This window comes from Enhydra lutris, unplaced genomic scaffold (genome assembly GCF_002288905.1).
Source record: "Enhydra lutris kenyoni isolate GAN:26980312 unplaced genomic scaffold, ASM228890v2 scaffoldscaffold65, whole genome shotgun sequence".
Lineage (NCBI taxonomy): Eukaryota > Metazoa > Chordata > Mammalia > Carnivora > Mustelidae > Enhydra > Enhydra lutris.
In genome coordinates this window covers 5,176,393-5,197,917 of record NW_019154149.1, presented here as the reverse complement: position 1 = coordinate 5,197,917, position 21,525 = coordinate 5,176,393, and the positions used below count along the sequence as shown (strand labels likewise).

Sequence of the window (21,525 nt, the reverse complement as noted above, 5' to 3'; positions counted from 1 at the left end):
CAGGACAGTGAGGGAAACAATGAGGACACTTCAGCAGAGACATAGATACAGATGCCTACCTTAGGCTCCAGGTGACATCAATGTTCCTTCCCTAGAGAGAAGACTAACAATAACTACTGTGTATTTAAGTGCCGACCACGTGTCACATACTGTGTAATATCGTTCCGGTAATCTATCCACCGCACCCACATACATATCCAGGAATTCATGTTACCACGCACATTTTATCTTGTCAATCCGAATCTCAGAATAAATGCCAAAGCACCACAAGGCGAAGGCAAACAGCAGAATATGTACCGAGGTTGGTGTGTTTTTGATCTGCTACAGTGCTTGACTGCAAAAAAAAAAAAAAAAAGAAAAGAAAAAGAAAAAAAAAAATCAAAACCCGAAACAGGGGGGCGCCTGGGTGGCTCAGTGGGTTAAGCCTCTGCCTTCAGCTTGGGTCATGATCTCAGGGTCCTGGGATCGAGCCCCACATCAGGCTCTCTGCTCAGCAGGGAGCCTGCTTCCCCCTCTCTCTCTGCCTGCTTCTCTGCCTACTTGTGATCTCTCTCTCTCTCTCTCTCTGTTGAATAAATCAATAAAATCTTAAAAAAAAAAAACAAAAAAAACCCGAAACAGAACGAAGCATAAATTCTCAATCTCAGGGCCCTAACAGAGACCACGGTGTCACAATTCATTTGGATATGCAAGTCAAATGGGTGCGCTGATCACTGTTTTTAAATTTCCTGACCTGTAGCATTTGCTTACTTCTGCCATGTAGATACCCCCTCCCACAGTCACTTTCAGGCTACTCATGTGAAGTCAGAGAATATGCAATTCGGAAGAGATGCTCACTTCCGGCTTTCCCGGGATATACGGGTCAATTCCTGCATGCTTCTGAAGCATTATAGCATTCAAGTTTGTTGAATGGTTTCCATTTTTATATGAATTAGAGTAGATTCAGGTTATCCCTAAAATATCAGTACATTTATGCACTAGTAATTGAATATATTTCCTTTATTAGGAGAATGAGCCATACATGTAAATGACATTATTATGTGGATTAGAATGGGAAAAAAAGGCCAAAAACTGAATTGCATGCTGCCAGTCAGCAAAAACTGGCATTGTTAATGAAGCAGTTTGTTGAAAACTATGTGTTTTCACAAGCTGGTCAAGAATCTACCTACATCTGAACCAGCTACGATGTTACGAGAGGTCCCTGTCCCACTCACAAGAAAAGGAAAATGGCCTGAAAATGGGAACATGGGGTAGCGACAGGCAGCATTGCAAGTGTCCAGGAGGCCAGCTGAATGAAAGATCTGATCAACGTACTGTCCCATTTTTAAGAGATACACTAGTGAGGTTACGTAAACAGGAACTTGACTCAGTCGGGACTTAGTGTCCTCAACAGCCCGTCTCCTAGGGAGAGGGAGGATGAGTATGTGCCAGGAGTCTTGGCTAAGCCCATATATCCATCTCAAGATAATGTTTCCAAGATCCTTGCAAGTCCAAAGGGGACTTCTGGACATCTGGAATAATGCTGGCAAGGGACTCCCACACCAACACCAGCATAAGCAAGGTTTGAACTAAGCCTCTTAAAATTCCCTTTAGTGGGGCAGTGGGGAAGGTATCCGCTAGCTACACACATGGCATCAGTAGATGTTAATGTGTAAATAAAAGTAGTCCATGAAAACTTGGATTTGAAGTTGCTGGATTACGTAGTCATAAATGAATTATTGAAGGGATTCTCAGAGCATTATTCAAATAAGTTCTGAAACTCCAAAAAAAAGGGATACAATATACAGATGTCTTATATAGTGCTTTTGAAACCTACTTCACCATTTTAGTAAGGTTCTAGGATCCCATGACGATCTAACCTTCTAACTGTGGAGAAAGACACGTCTTGGTCCACGTACTTATCTCGTACCAGACAAGGTAGCAGAGTTTAAATTCCTATTTTTATTAGATGTTTTATATGCATTGATAATCTGTAAAAAAAACCTGGCAAATTTTTTTGAAGGGCCACTTAGTAAATATTTTAAACTTTGCAGGCTACATGTGGTTTCTGCCAGATGCATCTATCTATGGGCACACGTCTTTTCTAGCTCTTTCCAACCGTAAAGAAACAAACAACAAAACAAAAAACCACCTTGCACACCTCTTAACTCAGCAGCCACACAAAAATGAGCTGCAGAGCCAGTCCGACCTCCAGGCTGGAGTCACCTGACCCCTGATCTATGGTAACAGTTTCAAAGTTCATTGAAAGACTCAGCATCAAACTGAAGGACAAGGTTTAGATGGTCTCAAAAAGGCTTCCTACTCCTCCTCACCTAAGCTTTTCTGATATTAGACTGTTAGACTCTCTAAGGTTAGACCTATTGTTCTGTGCTTTTCAGAGTACGTGATCCCTTGTGACAGCCAGCTTCCAAGATGGCACCAATGATCGTCCGCCTCCTGGCATTCACAACTTTGTGTTGTCCCCTCCCACAGTGTACCAGCATTGTTACGAGTGATCGATAGAAAGTGGTAGAAGGATGTGTTATCTGAGCCTAGATTATAAAAGACATCGTGCTGCCTTCTTAGATCACCTGCTCCAGGGAAGGCAAATGTCATACTGGGAAGACAAGCAGGTGGTGCGGGTAGTAAGGAACTACAGGCCTCCTGCCAGCAGCCACGTGAGTGAGCCATTCTGGAAGCGAATCCGCCAGCTTCAGTCAAGCCTGGAGATGACTGCCTCCCAGAAGGGAGCTTAATTGCAACCTTGTAACATCGCCTATGCCAGAGTCATTCAGCTAAGTGACACCCAAACTCGTCACCCACAGAAAATATGAGGTAATAAATATTTGTGGGTTTAAGTTGCTAAACTTTCAGATCAGCGTTTACAGGGCAATGAATAACACACTCCCGATTATCATTTTGACACAGCCAACTTGAGGTCATGGATAGTCTTTTCCAGTCCCTTTGCCACAGGCATGTTTCTGTAGGTATATTTCAGCAAGTCTGTTTGAACTTTATGAAAAATAACCAAATACACGGATTACACAAATTCAAACTCTCCTATCGCCGGCACCAACCTACACAAATGCTCAGACATGGATGAGACAAGAGACAGCCTGCTGAAGTGCAGCTCAGGGAAAAGCTGAGAGGAGAGTGAAGCTTAGGAATGCACTAGGGATGGGATGCACGTCAGAGATGAGTAAGAAATAAGGTTAGGGAGACGCCTGGGTGGCTCAGTTGGTTAAGCGCCTGCTTTTGGCTCAGGTCATGATCCCGGGGTCCTGGGATCGAGACCCACATCAGGCTCCCTGCTCAGCGGGAAGCCTGCTTCTCCCTCTCCCCCTGCTGAACTCATTCTCTCTCTGTCAAATAAATAAACAGAATCTTAAAAAAAAAAAAAAAAAGATACAGGGTTAGAGTAAGCCTACTCATGCCCTTTAATAGCTTTTAAATGACTATTATTCTTAACCACACCCATGTTGATTTGTCCTGCTTTATTTTTTTAATAAATTATTATCCAGGTTGGGCACCTGGGTGGCTCAGGGGGTTAAGCATCTGCCTTCGGTTCAGGTCATGATCTCATGGTCCTGGGATCGAGGCCTGCATCGGGCCCTCTGCTCAGTGGGGAGCCTGCTTCTCCCTCTCTCTCTCTGCCTGCCTCTCTGCCTACTTATGATCTCTCTCTCTGTCAAATAAATAAATAAAATCTTAAAAAAAAATTATTATCCATGTTGTACACATACAGTCCAAGAAGATTTAAGACAAGTCCATTAAAACTCGTTGGATAATGACTCCATATCCCTACCAACCCACTCCTTTCTACCTACAGTTACTCATTTATATAGTCACAAATCCTAATCAATTGGATATATTTTATCAAGTGCAACAAGTATCAACTACTTGAAGGCAAGCATCCTTGTTCTCAAGCTTCGTAGCCTTCTCAGTGCCTAACACAGAACCAGATACACTGTATGAAGCTAAGCGGACAGTTTCCACTCCCATTTAATGGCGTAGAAGAATCATACTGATTCCTTGATTTTCAATGAGCTCATTGGAAAATGGGGATAATAATACTTTCTCACAGGGTTATTTTGAGTTCAAATAGAACGATAAACGCAAAAGAGCGCTGGCAACTGGAAATCTACGGAAATGTGAGGTGTTGTTAAAACAAAGCTCCATAGGGACGCCTGGGTGGCTCAGTTGGTTAAGCGGCTGCCTTCGGCTCAGGTCATGATCCCAGCGTCCTGGGATCGAGTCCCACATCGGGCTCCTTGCTCAGCGGGGAGCCTGCTTCTCCCTCTGCCTCTGCCTACCACTCTGTCTGCCTGTGCTCATGCTCTCTCTCTCTCTCTAACAAATAAATAAATAAAATCTTAAAAAAAAAAAAAAACAAAGCTCCATAAATATGCACTGAGTTAATCTATTCAGATGCTTTAGAGACTGATATTTTTTTTTTTCTAAAAATACGAGTCAAGTTTCCCTAAATGTAGCAGTTAACAATCGTGTTTCTCTATTAAAGGCAAAAGTCAGGTCTGCATTTTAAAGTACTAAAACATGGAAATTCTGATATGATCCATTTATATCTGCATAAATATATAAGGAGGAAACTTAACACTTTATCTATGCTGGGTTTGGTTTTGTTTTACTCTACATGAATTAGTACACGTCCCCACCTGTGGTTAAAATGCAGGACTTAAATTTAAAAATCTATTTCAGTGTCTTCATGAATGTGCTGTTAAATATATTCTCCCTCTCTCAATCATATGGTGAGATGCCCAAGATGTTGCATTTTCTTTCATTACAGTTCAGTTCTCTTGCTCCAAATTCCTCTTTGTTTCAATTTCTTTAACTTCTGAAATCAGGGCATGCTGCTTGGTAATGGATTTGCTATTCGTTATTTTCTGGCACAGGAATAGCTTAACTGAATCATTCACAGTCCATCAGTCTAAGAGATCCCACTCTAGCACTGCCATAGGGTGTCAGGATATTATTAATGTAAAAAATATACAGATTCTTATATGACCCCAAGTGCTTCGAATCCAATGAGACCAAGAGAGAGCTTTTTGATACTGAGAAGAAAATTTGATCTTGCCGAAAAATTTTGCCAGAAGCTCTATTCTCAGACTAGACAGACTAGCAATTCACACAACTGAACAGATTTTGACATCAATGCATATAAAAAAGAAACCTTTATGTTTTCCAATAAAGTTGAAAATGTTACATGTTACCTGGTTTAATGTAATAAACATTTCTTGTGTTCATTTAATGTACCAGGCACTGTTCTATGTGCTGTGTGGGTACAGAGAGGGTCTTTGCCTTCTCGGGGCTTATGCATCTAGAAGACACATAGATAAATGAGACATAATGAAATAAATGTTACGTCTAGGTATAAGGAATGCACTCTGGGCGCAGAAAGGGAAATTATTAATTCTGAACATAGAGACCAGAGCACTAAATCCGAGCCTGCAAGAAGATTCTAGTAGGCAGAAACCAAACCACCCAGGCAGAGGGAAGAGTCTAAACAGAAATGCTGAGGTACAAAAGTGTTTAAGGTCCGCAGAGAGTCAACATTTTGCAAGGCTTGAATGTAATATTCAAAGGGTGAATTTGGATCTGAAACTGAAAAAGTGGTTTGGGATCCAACTGGCAATATCATGCTATGAAGTTTAGAGTTTATTTGAAGGAAACTGGGAGTCATCGACAAATTTTAACAAACCAAATTTGAGATGTCTGCTTTATCAACCTTTGCTTTATAAAGACAATTCTAAAAACAGCCTGAGGGAGGGGCGCCTGGGTGCCCCAGCTGGTTAAGCATCCGACTCTTAGTTTAGGCTTGGATCACGATCTCAGGGTCATGAGATTGAGCCCCACATTGGGGAGTCTGCTTAAGATTCTCTTTCTCTCTTCCTCTCCCTCCTCCACTATAAGTAAGGTTTTTTTTTTTTTAATTTTATTTATTTATTTGAGAGAGAGAGCAGGGGCAGAGGGAGTGGGAGAGGGAGAAGTGACTCCCTGCTGAGCAGGAAGCCCAATGTGGGGCTCGATCCCATGACCAGGACGATGACCTGAGCCAAAGGCGGACACCCAACCAAAGGAGCCACCCAGGTGCTCCAATAAATAAGTCTTTAAAAAAAAAAAAAAAAAAAAAAAAAACACACAGGCCTTCCTTTCCAGCCCCAGCCATAGCAGCCACCAAGACGTTGATGCCCAAGAAGAACCAAATTGCCATTTATAAACTCCTTTTCAAGGATGGAGTGATGGTGGCCAAGAAGGATGTCCACATGCCCAAATGCCCCGAGCAGGCAGACAAGAATGTGCCCAATCTTCACGTCATGAAGGCCACACAATCTCTCAAATCATGAGGCTACAGAAAGCAAAGAAAGTTTGCCTGGAGACATTTCTACTGGTAACTTACCAAAGACGGTAGCCAGTATCTCCCGTGATTACCTCCATCTGCCCCCCGGGACTGTGCCTGCCACTCTGCGCCGCAGCCGCCCCGAGACTGGCAGACCATGGCCCAAAGGTCTGGAGGTAGAGTGACCTGCAAGACTCACACAAGGGGAAGCTGACAGACCCCTAGATACGAAGCACTGTGCCCCCTGGTGCGGACAAGAAAGCTGAGGCCAGGGCTGGGTCAGTAACTGAGTTCCAGTTTAGAGGCGGATCTGGTTGTGGACGAGGTCAGCCACCTCAGTAAAGTTGGGGATTGTTTTGTGTTGAATAAATTTGTAGCCAGGAAAAAAAAAAAAAAAAAAAAAAAAACCAGCATAAGGATTGATCTGAGGATATAGGAGAATGAAGAAAGGGATGCTGGGTAGTCCAAAAGGGAGATCTGTCCTAGGGAAGATAGTGGATATGTGAATAGAAACAAAGGGGATAGCTGGGACTGACATGAAAGATATTCCAAAGACAGGACCAATGGGATTTAGCTGATTGGATGGGTGGGGAAGTACGGATATGAAATCTAGAATGAATCTGACGTTCTACTACTGGTCACTAGGGGCAGCTGTGATGAGCTTGGTGGTTATCAGGAAACTGAACAACGAAGTTACAGGAATGGTATTGTCAGAGACACATACACGAGAATCTACCCATGGATGGAAAGAAAGAAGGCTGGAGGCAATTATTCTTCTTAGAAAAGAAACAGAGAAAAACACATCTGAAAATGATGTGTAAGTAAAAGATGGTGACTTCTAATGAAAGGATATTAGTTGACTTCCATGTGGAGAAATAAAGAAGTGTTCAGTTTCCAGCATGGAAATCTTGCTTTCTGCCCAAGGGAGCCGGACTCAGAGCAGGGATGGTGGCAGGTTTCTGTGTGGTCCGGGAGACCCAGATGGGTGGGATGTAGAATAACCCTAGGGGAATGGGGGGAGGGGTATCAAAGTCAGAAGAGCTTATACATGCATGGAGGCAGCCCAAATGGAATGACTTCCCAGGTATTCAGCCAGGCTGAATCAAGTCCAATACTCAAAAAATTCCAACAGAGATAGCACGGTGGTAAGGTTGGTGTTGGCAGCTTTACATACAGAGCTAAGATTGTTTTATGTTCATGACATATAGTAATATTACTCTACAGCAAGACAATGTCTCTTATACTGCAGGTATCCCCAGCAGTATGGGAAGCTGGGAATGGGGAGATTTTCCAGTAAGGCGATAATCAAGATGGTGCAGTTCTTTCTGCTCAAGCTCAGCCACTACTCCACTGGGTTCCTGGGCGTGGCCGACAGAGCCAGGCATTAAGTTACTGGAGACCTTGGACAGAAGATGGAGGAAGGAGAGAGAGCTGAAGAGAAAAACAAGCAGGATGAGCCAAAAGGGATTGAGAAAGACTGGCAGAAGCCCAAGACAACAGCATACTAAAGTGAGCCTGTCTTTCTCTGGAAAGGTGTGGATGAACATAGCCTTCTGTCTTGTGTGATGCTCACCAAAAGAAAAACAATAAAAAAAGACCCTATATATTAACAAATAAGATACTAACACTGGTATGACAAAGGAAACATGCTAAGGAATGCTCCAATCAACAGACAATGTTAGCTGGTTGGTTGGTTCATTTATTTAGAGAAGGATTGGATGAGCAGAGAGAGAGGTAGAAAGAGAATCCTTTTTTTAAGATTTTTTTTTAATTATGTTATGTAAGTCACCATATAGTACCTCATTAGTTTCTGATGCAGTGTTCCATGATTCATTGCTTGCATACAACATCCAGTGCTCCATCCACTGCATGCCCTCCTTAATACCCATCACTAGGCTCACCCATCCCCCCATCCTCCTCCCCTCTGAAACCCTCAGTTTGTGTCACATAGTCCATAGTCTCTCATGGTTCATCTCCCACTCTGATTTCTCCCCCTTCATTTTTCCCTTCCTTCTCCTAACGTCCTCCCTGCTATTCCTTATGTTCCACATATACATGAAACCATATGATAATTGTCTTTCTCTGCTTGACTTATTTCACTCAGCATTATCCCCTCCAGTTCCATCCATGTCCATGCAAAAGTTGGGTATTATCCTTTCTGATGGCTGCGTAATATTCCATTGTATATAGGGACCACATCTTCTTTTTCCATTCATCTGTTGAAGGGCATCTCGGCTCTTTCCACAGTTTGAGGACTGTGGCCATTGCTGCTATGAACATTGGGGTACAGATGGCCTTTCTTTTCACTACATCTGTATCTTTGGGGTAAATACCTAGTAGGGCAACTGCTAGATCGTAGGTTAGCTCTATTCTTAACACTAGAGGAACCTCCACTATTTTCCAGAGTGGCTGCACCAGCTTATATTCCCACCAACAGTGTAAAAGGGTTTCCCTTAGAATCTTAAGCAGGGTCCACGCCCAGCATGGAGACCCACGTGTGGCTCGATCTCAGAACCCTGAGATCATGACCTGAGCCAAAAATCAGGAGTCTGACACTTAACCGACTAAGCTACCCAAGTGCCCCTAGCTAGCTGTTGAGACACAGATATAAATCACAGAATTACTTTCCGCAGGTCACGCATGCCTGCATGCGTTCAGTATTGACTAGGTATCTGTATGTCTCAGACATTATGCGAAGGTATGAGTGATGCCAAAATCAGACAGTTCTTGCTCTCAAGCAGATCACTACCTAGTTATATGTTAACCTAGAAGCTTCAAGGTGAGATCTGTTTAGCAATTAAATGTACGGCCTATTTCTGAAGGGCTGCATGGATGGACTAACAAAATAACGAAACCTACAGGCCACTGTCCGTGAACAACTACTGTGCGCCACATGCCGAGCTGCTCCAAAATTTTCAATAAGGAGATCGAATGTGAATTTAAGACACTTCCTTGGTGTCACAAAACGTAATTATTGCGGCTAGAAATTGAACATGTATCTCTTTCATTTCAAAGCCCATTTTCTGCTCTCACTCCAGATTACCACTCGGGAAACTTCTACCTAAAACTGAGGAAGGAGTTAGGGAGTCAAATATAGTCTGAGAAAAATCTCTGTGAGGAGGTAGACCATGAGTGTGGAAGAAAGTAAGAAACCTGAAATGGCAGAAGCCTTTCCAGGGGGACATATATGAAGCTAGGGCCGGGGGATAAATGGGAAAGGGGGACAGGAAGTATCAGCAAAAGCCCTGAACCAGGACCAAGCACACAGGAAAGTAGGCAAAAGAGACCTGGCTATCTGGAACCCACTGCCATATTGAAACACAGGGAGCACTTCTCATTTCCAGAATGGTGACCCTACTTCCCATGAACCTCTGGGAGCCTACATAAGGATGTATTATCATCACGAGGGTTAGTTATTTCTTCCACTTCCACCTCTGCCTAAGTATTATTATTATTATTATTATTATTATTATTATTATTACTTTATTTAGTTAGCAGGCTCCATGCCCAACATGGAGCCCAGTGCAGGGCTGGAACTCATGAGCCTGAGATCAAAACCTTACCTGAAATCAAGAGTCAGAAGCTTAACTCAGTGAGCCACCCAGGTGCCTCTCCGCCAAAGGTTTTAATTAGCTAGATGCTCCTAGTAACCTGTGAAACCGTCAACAGGCTGCAGCTTAATATACATGCAAGCAACTTCCAACTGGGAAAAGCTCAGCCAGTGGGCAACTTGGTTTTAGGTGTTGCTAAGAAGAGTGCCGTTCCAGGTTCAGACAACCATGGTGTCTCACTCTGGGATGCCACTTAAATCATAAGTGCCCGCTGGGAAGCAGCTGCGTCCTGAGATTCCGTGTCACGCAGTCTATGATTGTCCTTTCCCATCCCTATCATCTTCTTTTTTTTTTTTTTTTTTTAAGATTATTTATTTGACAGAGAGAGAGATCACAAGCTGGCAGAGAGGCAGGCAGAGAGAGAGGGGGAAGCAGGCTCCCCGCCGAGCAGAGAGCCCAATGCGGGGCTCGATCCCAGGACCCTGAGACCATGACCTGAGCCGAAGGCAGAGGCTTAAACCACTGAGCCACCCAGGTGCTGCCCCCATCATCTTCTTATTGAAAATGCCTTCATGAGTTGATTCAGGACCAAAATGATTAGAAAAAATGTGGCTCAAAGGAAGTGATTCCCACCACTGTGTTCACTTTAATCTCTGTTTCATATTAGGAAACAGAGAGAAAGACATTTGTTTATTTATCCATTCATGTATCAAAAATATCTCTCTACGTCAAAAACTGTGGTGACCACAAAGGGCAGGATACAAAGTTTAATAATATAAAGTCTGTGTTCATCATAAATTACAGTGTAGGAAGAAAGATATACATATGGATGTAATAGTATAAGGCTTTGCTTCTCAAACCGAGACCTAGGAACACTGTCTTGGGATTCGGAGGCTAATCAGTCAGATTATGCGCACACCCGTGTGTGACCCTTCTGAAACTTTCTAAGTAATACATCAAGCCCATTTTGGATCATTTGGAGGTCTAGCTTATTAGAACATATGATCTTGCAGGGCCCCGACTGGGGTTTTAGTTTTAAAGGGGGTCACTGTCAGGTTCGCACTTGTGTTTACAATCAAGTTCATGCCAATGAGTACCCCTTTTGTTTTCCAGTAAAAATGAAAGGAACAGCTTTATGATACAGATAATGAGTTCTTGTTCTGCAAAGAACAAATCAGAGCATGGTGGGCCATGCAAACAGAAGCATAAAAGGAGAAGTCATGGAAGAACTGAAGCTCAAAAAAACTCGACAAGGCACTTTGTATTAACTATATTTTAGCTCTGAGATATACTTTGATTTCAGGAAAACAACATCATTGCAGTCTTTGAATTATGTGTTTATGTGTCTAAATAGACTTTTTTGGCAATAGCATATGCATGATTTTAGGTTTCAAAATAGTGAAGTTAACGCAGTAAATTAAAACTAAGAAATAATTTAAGTTACATGATAATTATTCCTTTAAAAATGGTCCAGGGACAGGATGCCTGCGTGGCTCAGCTGGTGAAGTGTCTGCCTTCAGCTCAGGTCATGGTCTCAAGGTCCTGGGAGCATTGGGCTCCCTGCTGAGCAGGGAGCCTTCTGTTCCCGCACCACAACTGTTCCCCCTGCTTGTGCTATCTCAAATAAATAAAATCTTTTTTTAAAAAAATGGTCCAGGGACAGGGAAAAAATAAAAGGTCCAGGGTGCCTCACCTGGGTTGAACATTCAGTTTAGCATCCGACTTTTGGTCTTCTGCTCAGGTGGTGATCTCAGGGTCTTGAGATCAAGACCCACATCGGGTTCCACACTCAACTTAGGAGTCTGTTTAAGGTCTCTCTCCCTATCCCTCTGTCCCTCCTGCCCCTCCCTCTCTTTCTCTCTCTCTCCCAAATAAATACATGAATCTTTTCTTTTTAAATGCTCCATATATTAGCCAGATTGAGAATCACTCTTGTGTCCTACGTCCAACCTGCCTGCCTCCACTCCAACCACTTTGACAGAGATATGTGGTGCTGATCTCCTCACTTCCTAGTGTAACGGCTTACTAGGCCTCAGCTTAATTGACTCTTCCGAAGTATTTGACAATGTTTTCCATTTTCTTCTTTTTGCAGTTCCTTTTTCTTCCAACTACTGAAAAATCTCTCTTGTCTTCTGCTTCTTTGGCCATTCTTCCTTAATCCTCTTCTGGAATTACTAGTCCTCTATCAGTCTAAATAAATATTGCCACTTCTATGAGTTTTCCTCCAGTTTTTTTATTTTTATCACTTTTTGTACTTGACGTGGGTAAATTCAGCTGCTCCTAAAGTTTCAGTGACTACGAATACAGTAACGACCAACTCTAAATTACGGAGCCAAATGTCTCTCCTAAGCTCCACATCTGCTTCTACAACTGTGTACAGGGACTCTTCACCTGGATGGTCCATAGTCTTCTTAAAGTCAAGATGTAGGAAACTGAACTCATCAGCTAAAGACACACACACACACATGCATGCACGCGTTCTCTCTCCTCAACTTCACATCCTTTTACTCCAGGGTCCGTCTTGTGAGTGGCAGCCATCCCACCGTATTTCTCAGGTTTTAGCCTGTACCCAAGTCAGAAACCTACAGGTGTACGCAGGCCACAAGCAGACCTGACTTCATTCTCCCTTTCCACTTGCTGCTTCAAATGGTTTTAACACCTATGGATAACATAGTTGGGCAGCTCCGACTGGTTTTCAAATTCTAGTGAAGACGGGAGTCTGTTTTCATTTTGTTGATGTGCTCACCGCTATTGTCCACACGGGCTTTCTCTGATCTCTTTGGCAGTGGGGGTCCACTCTTCTGGGATCACCTCATTCTCCAATAGCCTTTTCAGGCAGACTCCCTACCTAAGAGGATATTGTCTGTCTCCCTTCCTGTGGGCTCTGCATGTGGCCCTCAAAAATAAAACTCACCTGTTTCTGCAGCAAGCTCTGGCAGTACCAACCCCTCCCTGTGCAGCCCTGGGTCTATAATCTGCAAATACAGGAGTTTAAGCCATCACTTTTCTACTTCCAGCTTCTCAGAGGTGAGTCCCGTAACAGTCCCCGCCTCCCTTAAAACTCCAGGGAACACACGTTACAGTCTTAAAGCATCCCTCACTTGACTTGAGGTAGGTAGACCTCTCCTGACCCCTAGCACATCCACAACTCCCTTCAAACACACACGAATCCATGGTTTCTTCAACCTCAGCATGAATTCTAAGCCTTTTCTTAGGAATATGGTTGGCAGGCTATTACTGACAGAATCAGCTTGTGGCTTCCCTTTGCAAGTGCTACAAAAACGAGCCAGGATCCCTCTTCAAAATGCTATTTTATTTTATTTTATTTTTTTTACTACTGTTGCTTTGTTCTCAAGCTTTGGTGACTCTTCTGAAACTCACTGACATTGGGACAATTCCAATAGGACCTCTTATAATGCAATCGTGGCATTCCCTTACCCTTACCCTAAAAGTGCTATCTCCTATCTCTTTTGCCCAACCATTCCTCTTTCCCTGTTACTTTTTATTTCGGACCCTCATTCATTCTCCTCCTCCCCCCACTTTCCTATATCCTCCTAACTTACTCTCTTGTCTCCGATGTTACCTTCTTCCCTCTACATTCTAATCATAAACCATCACCCACCTATCAAAAGAAACGGTGTTTCTAAAATGCATGTATATGATGACGACAACACACACACACTATATATAAAGAAACATACAGGTTGCAAATAAAAGGATGAAAGGAGTTGTTATCACGGAAATGCTCACCATAAGTTTGCTGGTGACACGGATCTAGTTATGACAGACACAGCACTTTAAGATGAAGAGTATCGCCAATGACAGAGAAAAGCATTTCACAAAATGCGAGAGTCAGTTCATCAAGAAGACAATTATCTTGCAGTACTCACCTAACAACAAAGCTTCAAGACACATAAAGGACATTTTAAAGCATGTCCCTCATTGGTGTCATTTCAAAAAGACCTTCTTTTAAAGGACCAATAACAATCTCAGTATTTAAAACAAGAGGTCCTTGTTTCCTAACAAATACAGCTTCACTCCAGATCGCAATCAGTTTTTCAGGAGTTCTCAGAGACGCAGGAACTTCCAGAATTTTCTGATAGTCTCAATTCAATTTATTCAGAGGAATGTATGTATTCACTATGGAGAATGTCTGTCAAATATCAACAGTTTCTTGGGGTGCCAGCTTGGCTCAGTCAGTTAAGCGTCTGCCTATGGCTCAGGTCGTAATCTTGTGGTCCTAGGATCAAGCCCTGTGTCGGGCTCCATGCTCAGTACAGGGAGTCTACTTCTCCCTCTGTCTCTCTCTGCCTGCCTCTCTACCTCCTTGTGATCTCTGTCTGTCAAATAAATAAATAAAATCTTTAAAAAAAACAAAAAACACAACAGTTTATTCTGAGTCTCCCTTCTGATAAGGACTCCATCAAAGATTGAATCATTTAAAAATAGAGAAATAGGGGCCCTTGGGTGGCTCAGTGGGTTAAAGCCTCTGCCTTCAGCACAAGTCATGATCTCAGGGTCCTGGGATCGAGCCCTGCATTGGGCTCTCTGCTCAGCAGGGAGTTTGCTTCCCTTCCTCTCTCTCTCTCCCTCTGCCTGCCTCTCTGCCGGCTTGTGATCTCCGTCTGTCAAATAAATAAATGAAATCTTAAAAAAAAAAAAAAAAAATAAAAATCAAAATAAAACAAAAAGAAAATTCTTGTGTAAATCTAAAGCAAATATTTTTTGCATAGTTCAAAAAAAAAAAAAGGAAAAAAGATTGGGAACCACTCTGATGAAGAAAAGTCGTTACCCGAGTCAAAGAGCAGCTCCTAGAATTACTGAAAGTAACTAAGTATTTACAGAATTGTTCAACCTTCATGATGTTTAATAATTGTTCTACTCGGTAATGATTATTTCTTAATATTATTTGATATGCAGTATTTCATGTAGAACTTTTATTAAAATTGCTGAGAACTTGGCACTCCATCTTTTGCAGTAAGGCCCATGCTATCTCTTCCAATTACTGCTAGGCTTTAGAAGGTATCTCGCAGAGACAATACTCACTCCATGGCAACTCCATTTGTGGGCGCTAAAATCTGGTCCATGTAGGCAGAGGGTAGGTAAAGGTGATCTTATTAAAACTACTTCCAAATCTCATTACAGACCACTCATATTGTGCTTCACGAATTTTGTGGATTGTCTAGAACCAAAAGCTTTCACCCCTGAAACCATATAGTCAAACGTGGCTTCTAAAGGAAGGAGCGTTGTGGCTTGACTTGTGTTCCCAAAAAATATATACACTGAAGTCTTAAGCCTGGTTCCTGTGAGGGTGGCCTTGTTTGAAAATACTCTTTGCAGACCTAATCAGGTTAAGATGACGTCGCAGGGTAGGCCCTAATCCAATATGAGCCACAGACTCCCAGGCACACAGGGAGAAGGCAGAGGCCAGATCGCCCCACAAAGTCTTCCAAGGCAGCATGACCCTAGTACCACCTTGATTTTTAGACTATCGAGCCTCAAGAACTGTGACAAAATAAATCTGTTGTTGTTTTAAGCCACTAAATTCGCAGTACTTTGTTACAGCAGTCTGAGGAAACCAATACATAGAGCAAAGTATATTTATACCATAATGGAGTTCAGTGTTAGGACTCTGGTTCCTGGAGTAAGTGACTCACCCCTACCATGCACAAAACTGCTTCTACTGAGGCTCTACCTTGTTTTAGGGGTGCCCATGGGGTATCAGGATCGCCTGAACTTACAAACTTACTGACCAGTAGGAACAAGGACAGTGACTACAGGATAAGGAATCTGACAGAGATAGACACCCTAATATTCAACAAGTGAATGAAGGGGGCGCCTGGGTGGCTTAGTAGATTAAGCGTCTGACTCTTGATTTCAGGTCTTGATCTCAAGGTCGTGAGTTCAAACCCCACACTGGGCCCCACACCGGGCATAAAACCTCCTTAAAACAAAGAGGGAATAAGCCATGTAGTAGGGGTTTCCTGGGACTTCAGTCTGCCAGGAACATTACCAAGTTGGCTCTTCCTAACCCAGTTATTGTGCAGTGAGGGCACCAGGGACTGAAATGGCTCTACACCTTTCATAGTTCGTAACTCCTAATTACATTTTCCAACCCATTGATTAAAATCTTATATATAACATGGTCGCCAAAACTAAATAGGACCCAAACATGGTTACTTTACTTCCTCATAAAACATCTGGAATATGGTAAATTTTGTTTGTTTCCTGGAGTTCATTAGAACTGTTGTGATGGTTGAAGGGCTATAGTTTCCGACTGCACTATTCACCTTTCTGCACAATTGCTTCAAGGTGGATTCCCAGTGTTCAAATTGCTATCTTTTTTCTTTTTCTTGGCCAGCACCCAAACTTTCCTTGACCTCATTTCTTTCTTCTTTACTCCCTTTCTGTGCATGCCTATGTTCTTAAGTTATTTTTGTACCTTTCCTTCCGCACATCAAGACAGAGAACACACCAAATGACTCAACCTCTGGCGGTGACCCCCTCCTACCTCCTCCTCTACCCTACAGGTGCATCTGCGCTCACCACACTAATCAGTTCTATTGTGTTGATTTTCTTCTCCCGAGAGAATGGACAATGCCCACAGTAATTTCTAAATAAGATCCAGGAAATCTTATGAAATAGAGAAAATTAGAAATTCACACTCCTAACAACCAGTTACAGGATAGCACAGTACTCAGGCTATTTTGACATTCTTGTAATAATGATCACCATATAGTGGTTCCATTGATTTATGTGTAATAGCTTGTGGACTTGATGGTCTTAATCACTCTTTGGAGATACCAACATTTTTCATGAGAAATTTGTCACTCTTAGAAACAAAAGCATGATTAATAAGAGGAAATAAGCAAATCTGACATGAGATTATAGTTTGTAGTTTTTGTATAAGAAAGAAATGTTGGATTTATGTTTATAAAATTGCATTTGGGGGGGCGCCTGGGTGGCTCAGTGAGTTAAGGCCTCTGCCTTTGGCTCAGGTCATGATCTCAGGGTCCTGGAATGGAGCCCGGCATAGGGCTCTCTGCTCAGTGGGGAGCCTGCTTGTCCCCGCCCCCTGCCTGCCTCTCTGCCTGCTTGTGATCCCTGCCTATCAAATAAAATATATATATATATATATATAAATTAAAAAAATAAATAAAATAAAATAAAATTGCATTTGGTAGGCATTGCTGTACTTTGCAGTCTATTAGTAGTCTCCCTTAATTCAACGTAACTTTTTAAATAATCGAAGAAATAATTTTAAATGGAAGTTGAGAGTTCAGAACAGATTAGCACATTTCCCTGAGGTATCATTTAAATTACATACTACCTTTGATGATATATAATTGTGTTTTTGTCCAGGCTGTTGTAACAAAATATCATAAACTGGGTGGTTTATAAACAACAAATATTTACTGTTCAGTCCTAGAGGCTGGACTCAAAGATCCTATGTCCTCACATGGTGGAAAGCACTTGGGATCTCTCTGGAGCCTCTTTTGTGAGAATACTAACCCCATTCATGACCTTAGCACCTCCCTAAGGCGTCACCTCTTAATACCATCATCTTTGGGGGGTAGGATTTCAACATATGAGTTGGGGTGGGCACAAACATTCATTTAATCCCAAAAGACCATGCCACTTTAGAGCTGCTAGTCCTTACTCAGGTTGAAACTTCATCTTAATATACCTCTTCCCAACTAGAGAGACCATACTACTCCCCAAAGGCTTCTGCATATTTGTTATTTCAACTTCAGTAAATAAGGAAAGAAACACAGGTATATGCACACCAGTGTTAACTGAGATCTTACTATACTAGACATGTTTATGATCAATAACTTCATGGATTCCTCCGAAAACTCTGTGAGCTATTATTTCCACACTTTACATAAAAAGAAACAGAGTCTCAAATATTTCCAATACCTTGCCCAAAGCTGTATAGCTAATTCATGTTGGGAATCACCATCTGCCATGCCCTATTCTAACTCCAAAGCTTATGTTCTTTCCATTTTTCAGTGTTCTCTCTGAAACACCATAGTCATACAACAAAAAATTACACTTCTCATGGTGAGCACTGTGCAATGTTTACAACTGTCAAATCACTTGTCCTACACCTGAAACTAATAAAACACTGTTGTCAACTACACTTCAATTTTAAAAGAGTATCTTTTTCCCCCTTGTAATGTTAAATGGATTCAAACAACTACTTCTTGAGTATCCACTTTTTGTGCTAAGCAATGAAAAGATAAGGGCAAGATAAACTGTTAATCTCCAACCTCCACAAGATAGATAAAGCAAGTCATTTATCTATTGGACCTGGACTCCACAGCTACATTGACCAACTGCCCTCGTTTGGGTAGGAGTGCTCGTGTCCCACTGAAAATCCTCCATCTCGGGAGACTACCTCAGTCCTGCGCAAACTGGAAGGGTGGGTCACATAACTCTACCTAAGAGTAGAAACTCCTTGGATTATTTGTAATATTTATAATCTGATCAATTAAATATAGAAGCGGGACCCAAACATCAATATATTTTTTTAAGGTTGCTGGAGTTAGGAAACATTGTTTGAAAGCATTTGGTTCTTTCTGATCCAACAGCATAAGCATCACCTGGATCCTTGTTAGAAATACAAATACTCCAACGTCACCCCACACCTACTAAATCAGAGTCTCTGGGGGTGAGGCTTATCTGTCTTAACCATATCTGTCTTAACCAATCCTCTAGATGATTCTGATACGAACTCAAGAATCACTGCTGTATGAAAGGAAACAGTCAACAAAACAAAGAGTCAAACCACGAAATGCGAGAAGATATTCACAAATGACACTACAGACAAAGCGCTGATATCCAAGATCTGTAAAGAACTTCCCAAACTCAGCGTCTAAGAAACAGATAATCAAGTCAAAAAATGGGCAGAAGACATGAACAGACACTTCTCCAATGAAGACATACAAATGGCCAACAGACACATGAAAAAATGTTCATCATCAGGAGCCATCAGGGAATTCCAAATCAAAGCCACACGGAGATTCCACTTTACACCAGTTAGAATGGCCAAAATCAACAAGACAGTAAACACCAGAGGTTGGAGAGGATGTGGAGAAAGGGGAACCCTCTTACACTGTTGGTGGGAATGCAAGTTGGTGCAGCCACTTTGGAACACAGTGTGGAGATTCCTCAAAAAAATTAAAAATAGAGCTACCCTATGACTTGGCAATTGCACTACTGGGTATTTACCCCCAAAATGCAGATATGGTGAAAAGAAGGGCCATCTGTACCCCAATGTTCATAGGAGCAATGGCCATAGTCCCTAAACTGTGGAAAGAGCCAAGATGCCCTTTAACAGACAAATGGATAAGGAAGATGTGGTCCATATATACAATGGAATATTATGCCTCCATCAGAAAGGATGAATACCCAACTTTTGCATCAGCATGGATGGGATTGGAGGAGATTATGTTGAGTGGAATAAGTCAAGCAGAGAGAGTCAATTATCATACGGTTTCACTTACTTGTGGAGCATAAGAAATAACACGGAGGACATTAGGAGAAAGAAAGGAAAAGTGAAGGTGGGGAGAAATAGGAGGGGGAGATGAACCATGAAAGACTGTGAACTCTGAGAAACAAACTGAGGGTTTTGGAGGGGAGGGGGTTGGGGGTTGGGTGAGCCTGGTGGTGGGTATTAAGGAGGGCACCTATCGCATGGAGCACTGGTGTCACATGTAAACAATGAGTCTCGGAACAGTGCATCAAAAACTAATGATGCGGGCCGCCTGGGTGGCTCAGTGGGTTGGAGCACTCTGCCTTCGGCTCAGGTCGTGATCCCAGGGTCCTGGGATCGAGCCCAGCATCGGGTTCTCTGCTCAGCAGGGAGTCTGCTTCCTCCTCTCTCTCAGCCTGCCTCTCTGCCTACTTGTGATCTCTATCTGTCAAATAAATAAATAAAATCTTTGAAAAAAAAAAAAACTAATGATGCATTGTATGGTGACTAACATAATAAAAATTTTATAAAAATTAAAATAATATAAAATTTAAAAAGTATCACTGCTGTATGGAAATGACATGAACACAACTGTCCCCTACTACTGTCCCCAGAGCAGTCTCCTGTGAACTCTGCCATGGGCAGCCTGGGGTCGTGTTGCTGCTTTCCTCTGTCCTCTCCTATATGCCCCTGGAGTCTCCTTTTGCATTTATTTCCCTCATTTTCCCATATTCCCTGAATATGAGTACTATCAACATTGCAAAGTGCTTACAGACTCAGAAAATTTTCACAGATCTCATTGCATTTCAGAATTTTTCCCTGCTGAGATACCTGCAGTGCAGGCGAGTGAAAGCACGTCCCTCTAGGGCTCCTGGCAGTGTCCCTAAAGCAGCCCGCCACAGGAACAGATGGTGACTGAAGCTTCACATGGGCCCCTAAAAATTCACATGGGATTTTCTTTCTACTTCTTAGTATATTTCATGTCTATCTTATTCGAAAAATTATTTCCCCCAATTTTCAAGTAAACTTGACTTCACAGGGAGACATTTGCCCCCAGTGTGTTATCCTTTGACTTTTTGCTTCACGCCCATGGCATAACACATATTTCTATCTGCAAAGCACAAAAGACGCCACCCCGTTTAACTCTCACAGTGACCCTGCGATGTGTTAAACCTTACCCCTGCTGAAGAGGATACCAACGCTCTGGAAGGTTAGGTAGTGTCCCCAAGGTCATAAAATGGAGAAATGCCTGTATCAGGCCAGCATGACTAAAAGTTTGCTGTTTTACTGGAGTATATGACTATCTGACATTGTGGACATAAACTCCTAGAGGACAAAGGGACTAAATTTTATATTCTGTACCCATCATAGTACTTCATACAATGTACATGTGCTGTCTCTCTCTCTACATATGTATGTACACATGTATATATACATATATACACATGTATATCTACCCATATATGCATCTATACGTATCCATATATATACCTGTGTATATACATATATGAGTAATAATGTAAATAAATAATACAATAATATAAAATGAGTGAACAAAAGCATAGTAGTAATTTAAGGAGTTGAATTTTTTTCTTTTTATTCCCCTATACACTGCAAATTGTAGAAATATCTGAAAGGGCTTTTCAAGTTCCCACAGACATCGGTTAAAATGCAAAATAAAGCCATGTAAAAGATAACAGTGCCCCAGCCACTTAAGCATCTGACTTTGGCTCAGGTCATGATCTTGGCGTCCTGGGATGGAGCCCGTTGCCAGGGTCTGCGCTCAGCAGGGAGCCTGCTTCTGCCTCTCCCTCTGCTCCTTCCCCCATTCGTGCCCTCTCTCTCAAATAAATAAAATCCTAAAGAAATAAACAACAAAACAGCTTTTGACAATATTAGATTAAGAACCTAAGAGTATTAAAATTCAATACCCCACCATAACCACCCTTGTCCCACAGACTCCCTGACAGAAACACAAGTATGAAACACATGGAAAAGGAAAGTAAGCTACCAGTATAATGCGAGCCTGGCTTTTATCCAAACCCCAATGCAGGGAATGCAGGGACTTGATTCAAGCCCAAACTCCAATTCGGCGGTCTTACCAAAGCCTAGCACAGCAAAGAGAAAAGAGAAAACAAGACAGCAGAAGTGGTTTAGTAGGA

General features: G+C 42.2%; 1 pseudogene; it reads left to right on the top strand.

Annotated features, from left to right (window-relative positions):
- The first annotated feature begins 6,182 nt into the window (after positions 1-6,182).
- Positions 6,183-6,712, top strand: LOC111158978 (annotated as a pseudogene).
- Positions 6,713-21,525: the final 14,813 nt, after the last annotated feature.